The sequence below is a fragment of the Lissotriton helveticus genome, chromosome 11 (genome assembly GCF_964261635.1).
Source record: "Lissotriton helveticus chromosome 11, aLisHel1.1, whole genome shotgun sequence".
NCBI classification, from domain to species: Eukaryota; Metazoa; Chordata; class Amphibia; order Caudata; family Salamandridae; genus Lissotriton; species Lissotriton helveticus.
The window spans coordinates 778,845,529-778,855,715 of NC_136072.1; positions in this window are offsets into that span (position 1 = coordinate 778,845,529).

A 10,187-nucleotide genomic window follows, 5' to 3' on the forward strand; every position below is an offset into this window, starting at 1 on the left:
TTCTATCTGAGGCGCCTGGAGGGATTCGAATAGCCGATAAGGGTTCCTCGATGGACCCCGAGTCCAGGAACCCTGGCTTGAGCGAGAGTTTTTGAATGCTCCTCACCAATCCAAGTTCTGGGTGAATAACAGGGTCCGTTAAATACGCTTCTGCTGCGAAATGCAACATCTATTTGCCTTTACTAAATAGGGAAATGTGGTTCAACTCGTACTCCCGCCTGCAGTAGGCGCGTTATCCCACGGAGCAATCTATTAGTCCTCTCTTCGGCATATCCATCTTACATTTTTGGCACAGAATGACAGTTTTATAGTTGCAGGACCTCCGTGTGGTATCGATATTGTAACAGTTTGACTTTCCGCCAGTCTATAATATTTGCAAATGTTTGAGTGCAGATCAGTAAGTGAATAAGACTTTCTCGGAGGGCTCGCGAACCTCAGGTACTTCCGGGTCCTCTCCCAGCTAAAGCTGAGGTGGTCCCAAGTGCGTGCTGCGATGCTCGCTGACAGTGGTACCCGGACAGCGGCGGGATGCTGGGGATGGAGGCGGTTGCCTGGCAGCCGCAGGATGGAGTGAGCCGGGCACTCCGACTGCCGCGCTACCGGGCTGGCGGCGAGCTGGGGATTGAGGCAGCGGCGGAGGGGGTGGTGACTGCCTCCTGATTGGACGAGCAGCCGTGAGTCCTGGGCGAGTCAAAGGTATCCATCCTCATCATCGGTAGGATAAAGCCAACCCTGTGGGAGGATAGCGGCAGATTAGCCGAAAGGGAGGCAGGAACATGTGTCCACTGGTCCAGGGGTGCTAGGAAGCGACATATGAGGGGGGCTTTGGAAGGCGGGGGGCAGAAGCAGCTACTTGTCGAGAGTCAGACGCCTGTCAGGAGTGCTTCTGAAAAACCATTGTCGCATGGAGAGAGTACACGACGGTGTTTCTGGAAGGCCAGTATAGCAGGGACAGAGTCAGTCACATTTAAGTCCTGTGTTTCTTAAAGGGCAGTAGGGCTGGGACAAGGCTACTGAGTAGTGACTTATTAAGTCACAGTTTCTGGAAGGCAAGGAAGGCGGGGGCAGAGTTAGTTGAATGTCAGCTCCGTGCTTCTGGAAGGTAAGAAGGACTGGGACAGATCCAGTTACATGTCAGGCCCATGCTTCTGGAAGGTAAGTAAGGCTGGGCCAGAACCAGTTACCTGTCAGTCCCGTGCTTCTGGAAGGCAAGTAAGGCTGGGGAAGAGTCAATTACATGCAAGGCCCGTGCTTCTGGAAGGTGAATAGGAGTGGGACACAGCCAGTTACATGTCAGGCCCATGCTTCTGGAAGGCAAGTAGGGCCAGGGCACAGTCAGCTACATGCAGGGCTTTAAGTGGAATAAAAAAACTGATGGGGTCTCATATGGGCATGGCCACTGTAATCAAGGGCGTGGCTTAAAACACTTAAGCTAAAAATCTGTGTTTAGCATAGTGTGCTGCACCAGTGGTATTTTGCTGCTTCTGTCCATTCATCCAGATATATAACACAAAATGAAGCATTACACCTAGAAGAAGCCAGGACTGTTGGCTTTGTCAATGGTTGTAAATTGCATAAGATAAATAAGCAACAACTGGTACACTTCGTTGTATATAATATTGAAAATGCTACTCACTCTTGTGTGCAAGGTTGTGGCCTAAGCCTAGAGCAGTGGACCTTCGAGCTGAAAAATCAGGTTGAGCCTGACGTCGGGATTCAAAAAATGAATATGCCCTTGTGAAATGTAACCGGTGCTCATGTAAAGGGCTCCAAATGTGAGTTATATATAACTGAAACATTAGTCTCTTTGAATCAACATCAAAGGCAGTGAGGGGTAGTACTATTGAGGTGCTAAGGTTTTTTATTTTCACCCTGAGGGTAAAAATGGAGAGCCCCATAGGGACCAGTCTCAGCACCAGCTTTTAAAAACTACCGGCAGGACCTGGCCCACTTAAAGCCCTGGCTACATGTTAGGCCTGTGCTTCTTGAAGGCAAGTAAGGCTGGGACAGAGTCAGCTAAATGTCAAGCCCATGTTTCTGGAAGCTAAGTAGGACTGGGACAGTTACATGTCAGGCCCGTTCTTCTGGAAGGAAAGTAAGGCTGGGGCAGAGACAGTTACATGTCAAGCCCGTGCTTCTGGAAGGCAAGTAAGACTGGGACAGAGTCAGCTACATGTTAGGCCCTTGTTTCTGGAAGCTAAGTAGGACTGGGACAGAGTTAGTTACATGTCAGGCCCGTGCTTCTGGAAAGTAAGTAAGGCTGGGACAGAGTCAGCTACATGTCAGGCCCATGCTTCTGGAAGGGAAGTAGGACTGGGACAGAGCCAGTTACATGTAAGGTCTGTGCTTCTGGAAGGTAAGTAAGGCTGGGACAGAGCCAGTCACATGTCAGGCCCATGCTTCTGGAAGGTAAGTAGGACTGGGACAGAGCTAGTTACATGTAAGGCCCAATCTTCTGGAAGGCAAGTAAGGTTGGGAAAGAGTGAGGCCCGTGCTTCTGGAAGGCAAGTGAGGCTGGGTTAGAGTCAGATAAATGTCAGGCCCGTGCTTCTGAAGTACCGAAATATAAATAAGACCATATAGAGCTATACTTACTGATAGCCCCAATACCAATTACCAATAACCAGTCAGTTGGCAGTGAAGAAGGTACAATCATTTATTATACAACAACTCTGCCAGAGGAGCCTCTCGCGACCTAACCCCTCGAGGTCCGCCGAGAAGACTGCTGGCACATTATCAAGAGATCACATAGATACTGTTACATTTCGAAACCGTTACCTAAGAAGGAAAAATACAAGTTGGTACAGGTTGCTGAAAAGGAAAGACCATATATGGCATACAAAGCAACTTCAGTTCAGCTCAGCTCGTTATAGCAAGGTCGATGAGGGTAACTCCCTTCTGCCTGTCTCAGGAGGGTTCGCACAGCGCCTCCTGGAATGTGCTTATCCGGCCTACCCCCACCTATAACCTTGACAGGCCTAACATGCAGGAGCAGCAGTTTGTTGCAGTTGTCATGCTATTTCTTAAGGGAACAACCCTTACCGACTATAACAGTTGGTTTTTACTAGTGCTACAGGTAAGCTAGGCCACAAAATGGCGCTGGTCGGGTTAAGTTATAATACCCGTCAAAAGGCAGAAACTCATATAGCTTGAGTAGCAACCACTAAATTATTAATTTATGTGAAACCCACTAATGCACGAGTACCTATACTGAACTGAATAGATACATCACGCAAATTTCTAAACGATACTGTGTGTCCTCAGTTTACTCACAAGGCCTAATTTAGACTTCAGTTCCTTAAACCCTCCTTTTAGCGAGATGTAGCAAACTATTGAGGGACTAATCCTGGAAAACCTCCTCATCAATGGCCATCAACTCATGAATCTCCTGTTGGAGCATCTGGGTTTTGGAAAATATGGGAGAGGGGACAATCAAGGCTGTAAGTTTAGCAGCACAATAAGAGCAACAGGCAGGACCACATTGCATACAAAGACAGCAAGTGAATAGAATGCCAGCAGCCCCGGCCTCTATCATTAATAATTTCCATCCCCATGCTGATAGGAGTCCCCAGAACAAACCAGAGAGTGACCAGGATTCATTGTCTGTGTGTATTTCTGAGGCTGTGCCATGTAACTTCTGAATTGCTAAATGAACTGTGGGGGCGGAGTCTGGGATGTAAACACAGCAGGAGCTGCCGATCACGCGGCATGCTCCTCCTTGATCAGCCAATATAACGTCTAAAACCATCCGATTTTTAAGCGAGACAAGTCTCATGGCCTGAAGCTCTTCCGTCATGTTTGTCATAATATCCGTAGTAATATTGATAACATTTTCCATCACCCTGGACAATCGCCTAACTTCTCTACTAGTAAATATTGGACCCCAGATTGGAAATAATCCCTTGGCAACATCATAAAACTGTTGCAATGAAGTGTCAGTTTGATCATCTTCGGACATGCCGAGTTGCCTCCTGCGTCTGCTAGGAACTGCATTGGAATCATATAATTGGTGAGTTTTATGATAATTTGAAGGTGCTATATACACTGGGGGGGTACCAGAAAGACAAATAACATTGACCTGCCCATCCCCGAGGTAACCAAGTATAAGCATTTTCCCCACATAAAAAAATAAACATTTGGAGGGGTCAATAACGGCGGGCTGCTAAAAATCTTCATTTTCTAGGTATAGTTACAAAGACTATTCCCGACCTGTACATGTCCCATACCTTGTACACAGAAAGCGGAGGAGGTATTCAAAATGGGTACTGGCATAATTCGCTCGCTAGTAACATTTCTGGTAATAAACTGCTCGAAATACTGTGTATGATTGAAGTTAGTGAAATCATAAAGTACATTTTTCAACCAAGTACTGTTTTCATGAGTGGTGTATAAATTCATATTGGCATTTGGATCCAAAGATCCCTCCCCATCATTTCCTGCTGGATCAAAACCTTGGTGTGTCTCGATATAAGCTAAGATCATGTTATAGTCCTTCTCCGTGTACTGTTTAGGGTTCTCTACATAATGGTTATACATGATCGATAGCATCTGGAACCATGCTTTGCAGCTTCTTAAATATGATAAGGGTAAGGAGAGGAATACATCATGTTTGTGCATGACTGATGGCAAAAGGCCACAAACCCAACAATCTGTAATGTTAGTGTTACTATGCGTTTGATGGAGCATTTCCACAAATACATTTTTAGCATATGTCTGACGATGTCTTTCCTTATGGGGAGCCAAGGAAAACAACAAATGTTCTGGGGGAGCAACAGTAGTTTTCATCATTGTTTGCATCGGATACTGGTACTCTAAATATATGAATACACTCATAAAAAGTACGAATATAACCGCTATCACTACTACAATGGCTATTTTCACACGCATGGTCCAAGCAGAAAACATGGGTACATAAAAAGGTAAATGTCGCGGAGCAAAAGGGCGTTCTTCTTCAGGCACAATACGACCAAAGGGGTACATTCCTAGCTAAAATTCCAAAACTACACTGGGCCAAAGCAGACCTTCCTGCCAGAGGGTTCTTCTTCCCTCTGTCCGTCTAGAGTTTCACAGGCAGACTCCTATTGTTCATCTCAAAAACCATCAATTCGTGTTGCACTTCGTGATGCAGCGAGGAAGTCAAGCGTACAACCTGGGCCCTGGAATGCAAAAGTCTTTCTTTCTGAACAGAGCAAAATATCAAAGTTCCAGCTCTCAATGGGTTTAGTCCAGTGTCTCGCTCAGTACCTCAGAAAAGAATCTAGCAAACCCTATTTATTCAAGTCTTTCCTTATCTCCTAGCCATTTCGTCTGAGGTACCGTGATGTTTTCTTGGCCGCAGGTTGTAACAGACATGACCCGGGACTTCCTGATCAGAAAATAACACAAGAGAAGGTGTGTTTCCTTCATCAGAGCCACTACTAACGGAAGTGACAGCGACAGGATCAGGGGCAATTGCAGATTCCACTGGTGCTGCCTCACCCGATCCCGTTACTCCTTCTTCTTACCTCTGCTCTATTTCACGGGCGTCGGAAAAACGAACAAATCTGGTGGCTCTCTCACTTTCCTGTGTCAGAATTCCATCGGGATGCTGCTGATGATAAGGAAGCGGGAGGGGCAGCTTCTTCAGGTGGGTCACATGGATCCAGTGTCTTTTCCCGTCCACCTTCACTGCTGTCCGTGTCGCCAGGAGAATCTGGTATGGCTTAGACCACCTTGGAGCTAGGCTGGTGTCTCGCTGATATTTCTTAACCAGTACCCATTGACAAGGTTCCAAACAATGTGCGGGGCCCTCTGGCAGGGGCTGCAACACGGATGCTACCTGCTGATGAATAGAACGAAGATCTTTAGTCAGAGTGCACAGATAGTCTATTAACATAGGATATTCAACATCTTTAAATGATCTCGGCCTAGGTACTCCCCATACATTAGCAGGACGTCCAAAAATTACTCCATAAGGCGATAGGCCAGAACGTGAATGAGGGGTAACTCATAACGACATTAGGGCCAAGGGTAGGGTGTCAGGCCATTTTAGGTTAGTACTTTGTTGGATTTTTGCCATCTTTAGTTTCAAGATTCCGTTATATTTCTCAACTAATCCTGCTGACTGAGGATGTCGAGCTGCATGGAATTCCATTACAGATATACTAAACAAGGGCCCCATTAAAATGTCCCCCTTTGTCTGACCAAATCAAACGGGACAACCCAAATCTTGGGATAAACTCTTTGAGAAGAGCTTTTTCTGTTGCCAAGGCAGTGGTTTCTTTAGTCGGGTAGGCCTCAACCCATTTGCTAAAAGCACATACCACCACTAAGACGTATTTCAGGTTGTTGACGCGCTCCATATGGATATAATCCATCTGGAGCACTTCAAAACGTAAGGTCGGGGGTGCAAAGTTCCCCCTCAGAACAGTTTCCCCTTTTCCCGGATTATGTTGCAAACAGACCATACAATATTGGTCTAAATTGACAGGCGTCTTCTGAATATTGGGGTTATTCCGTACTGGGTCCAATAAGGCACAAATGCGTTTCTCCCCAATATGAGCCGGGCCAAGAGCCATAGTTACAACGGCCTATACCAGAGCATTGGGTGATAGCCATCGTTGTCTTTCAGTCAAACCCACCCAACAATTATTTTCATCCAACCTTCCCACCTCCTGCTCCCATCGAACCAACTCAACCGGGGTAGCCTCTTTCTGTATTTCTTGCACACTTTCTATGGTATTATTAAACAAATAAGATTCCTCCACCCACCTTGCAGAAGAAGTTACAAACATAGAGGTGAGTGTGGACTGGGCCGTTTGTTTAGCGATTTGGTAAGCAAAAGCATTCCCTTCCCCTACATCATCCACTACTGCCTTATGTGCACTGCATTTTATTATTGCTACTCTTTTGGGTAATGTCAGAGCTGTAAGCAATCGCAACACCAAGGGACCATTCTGTATTTTCTGACCATGAGAGGTAAGGAAACCTCTTTCCTTTCACAGACGCCCGAAGCTATGGGCCACGCCAAAGGCATATTGGCTGTCAGTATAGATGTTAACCTCTAACCCCTCGCTCAATTCACAGGCTCGTAATATTGCCACTAGCTCAGCAGCCTGAGCTGATCAATAGGGCACTCGAGAAGTCTCAACCACTGTTTTAAGTGTTGTCACTGCATATGCAGCTGTTGTTGTACCATCTGCTCACTTGAAACAAGAACCATCCACATACAATTCCCCTTGGGGGTCAGATAGCGGAATGTCTGTGAGGTCAATTCTCCCCTTCATTTTTTCTTCTGTCCGATATATACAATCATGTACATCGTTTTTAGTTTCATCCGAAGGGAAAGGTAGCAATGTGGCAGGATTTAAAGTACGACATTGCTTATTTGTGATATGCGGGGCAAACAAAGTTAATTCATAACCAATAAGGCGTGCACTCGTAAGATGCTGTATTTTCATTTTATTTAACAAGGCATCCACATCATGAGGCACCATCACTGTTAGGCTAGAATTTAGAACGAGCCCCATACATGTAAAAGTCTGTGCTCAAGTGAAAAGAGGAAGATAAGTAAAAAGAGTAATCCAATATTTAGAAACGTAACTAAGGTTCTATTCACTTAGTATATAGCGCCTGCCCCACGTATTTTAATCATACGCTCAGTCTACAGGTTTTCAATGGTGAAGAGGGGAATGAGAAAGGGGTACAGACGTCAAAAATGGGGGGGGGGGAGATTGTCAAACAATCTCCCCCCCCCCCCATTTTTGGGCACATACTTTTACACTCTTTACTGCACCTGACAGTTTCTCCCCAACTCTTGGGATCTTTTAATATTTTGTATATAGGATTGTGAAATAAATTGGCAGACTTTTTTGCTGCTTTATAATTATTGGTGTTCACAATTATTATTTTGGGTATCATTACTGAGACTACTAACGCATTTGGCTTTCTGTTGCTTTCCTTTTTTTATATTGCAGGATAAAGTCCCATGGATTAACTCAGATTTAATATGAGTTGTGCATTCATTGTTGTTTAATGAATTGTGTCTAGGACCACTTTTTCTACAACTCCTGAAGACCAAAACGGTCTGCTTCTGGGTTACACCCGTAGGACTCCGGCGTGGGGCCACTAGCAGCTGAGGCTCTCCTGATCGGGAGAGCGGAGTAATTTCCCAAACTGCGGTCAGGCCACCCCCTCGACCAAGATTACCTTTTCTAACGTCCCGTCTTTTTCCGATTACGGAGGGACGACCCCAACGCGGAGTCCCGGCGGAGTCGCCAACTGAAGTACCGAAATATAAATAAGACCATATAGCGCTATACTTACTGATAGCCCCAATACCAATTACCAATAACCAGTCAGTTGGCAGTGAAGAAGGTACAATCATTTATTATACAACTCTGCCAGAGGAGCCTCTCGCGACCTAACCCCTCGAGGTCCGCCGAGAAGACTGCTGGCACATTATCAAGAGATCACATATGTACTGTTACATTTCGAAACCGTTACCTAAGAAGGAAAAATACAAGTTGGTACAGGTTGCTGAAAAGGAAAGACCATATATGGCATACAAAGCAACTTCAGTTCAGCTCAGCTCGTTATAGCAAGGTCGATGAGGGTAACTCCCTTCTGCCTGTCTCAGGAGGGTTCGCACAGCGCCTCCTGGAATGTGCTTATCCGGCCTACCCCCACCTATAACCTTGACAGGCCTAACATGCAGGAGCAGCAGTTTGTTGCAGTTGTCATGCTATTTTTTATGGGAACAACCCTTACCGACAATAACGGTTGGATTTTACTAGTGCTACAGGCAAGCTAGGCCACAAAATGGCGCTGGTCGGGTTAAGTTATAATACCCGTCAAAAGGCAGAAACTCATATAGCGTGAGTAGCAACCACTAAACTAATAATTTATGTGAAACCCACTAATGCACGAGTACCTATACTGAACTGAATAGATACATCACGCTAATTTCTAAACGATACTGTGTGTCTTCAGTGTACTCACAAGGCCTAATTTAGACTTCAGTTCCTCACTTCTGGAAGGCAAGTAGGACCGGAACAGAGTCTAAGCCAGTGCTTCTGAGAGGCCAGCGAGACTGGCGCAGAGCTGGTCACATAATACTTTTGTTCCTTTGTAAAACCGGGGCAGAGTCAGTCATAGCTTCGGTTAGTGTCTCTGGAAGACCTGCAAGGAACTTTGACTTTGACAGACAGATCATGCAGACCAATAGTCACATCTGGCCTGCACCTCCGATGATCCTAAACGACCAGAAGATGAGACAGAGTCAGTCACATTACGCCAGGGACTTTGAAATGTGCCAGAGGAAGAGATCCGTCGGTGGTGACTCTGAAAGATAAATGAGGCAGAGTAAATCACACATCAGGCCAGTCTCAAAATGCAGGGTACCAGGAGGAGCGTCTCTTTAGCGGGTCTACCCCTGGGCGTCTTCGCACAATGGAACAGGCTACGTCGACGGATAGGTAGGTTAGTTTGTTTAGAGGCGGGGCTTAAGTAGACTATATAGGGAGGTCCTTTGGGCAGCAAGGTACTTGTGAGGCAGTGCTTAGAACAGGTAGACTAGGGTGAGAACATTTCTGAATGAGGGGTAGTTACAGTCAGGTAAGGCGGGAGATACGTTTTTAATTTGCCTAGCATAGTAAGGCAATGGGGGAATAACGAGGAGGTGCGTAGTGCGATAAGGGTTTTATGCGAAGCAGGGAGAGTGGACCTTTTGAAACCTGGTGTTCTGGGTGAGGCCTGAGTAGGTTTGGAGCAGTCGAAACGAAGGGCTGCTGGGGCAGTATGTTTACCAGTTGCAGCAAAAAAGAAAGTAAAAATAGACGGTTCAAATAGGAAGCGTAAATTACCTCAGGAAGCGGAAGGGGTCGGAGGTCTAGGCTCGCGTCAAGAAGTTCCAGTGGTGTTGTCCGTTGAAAATAAAAAGAATGTGGTGGTGGGGGGACAGCAGGCAATTCATGCAATTCCCCAGCGGTCTACCAGGTGGTCTGCGGGAGGAGTTTCCAGGCGGAAGGGAGGAGCTCGAAGGGTGGAGGAGGTTACGTCGGCCACTGATAGGCAGACAGAGTAAGTTTTGGGTGTGACGCCTCGTGGTGCTAGAGCGTTGCATTTTGAGGAGGACACGTATATATCCGAAGGTTTTCTCGCCAGGGGAAGACGCGCGTAGTGAGAAAACGCCCACCTGCTCAATGAAT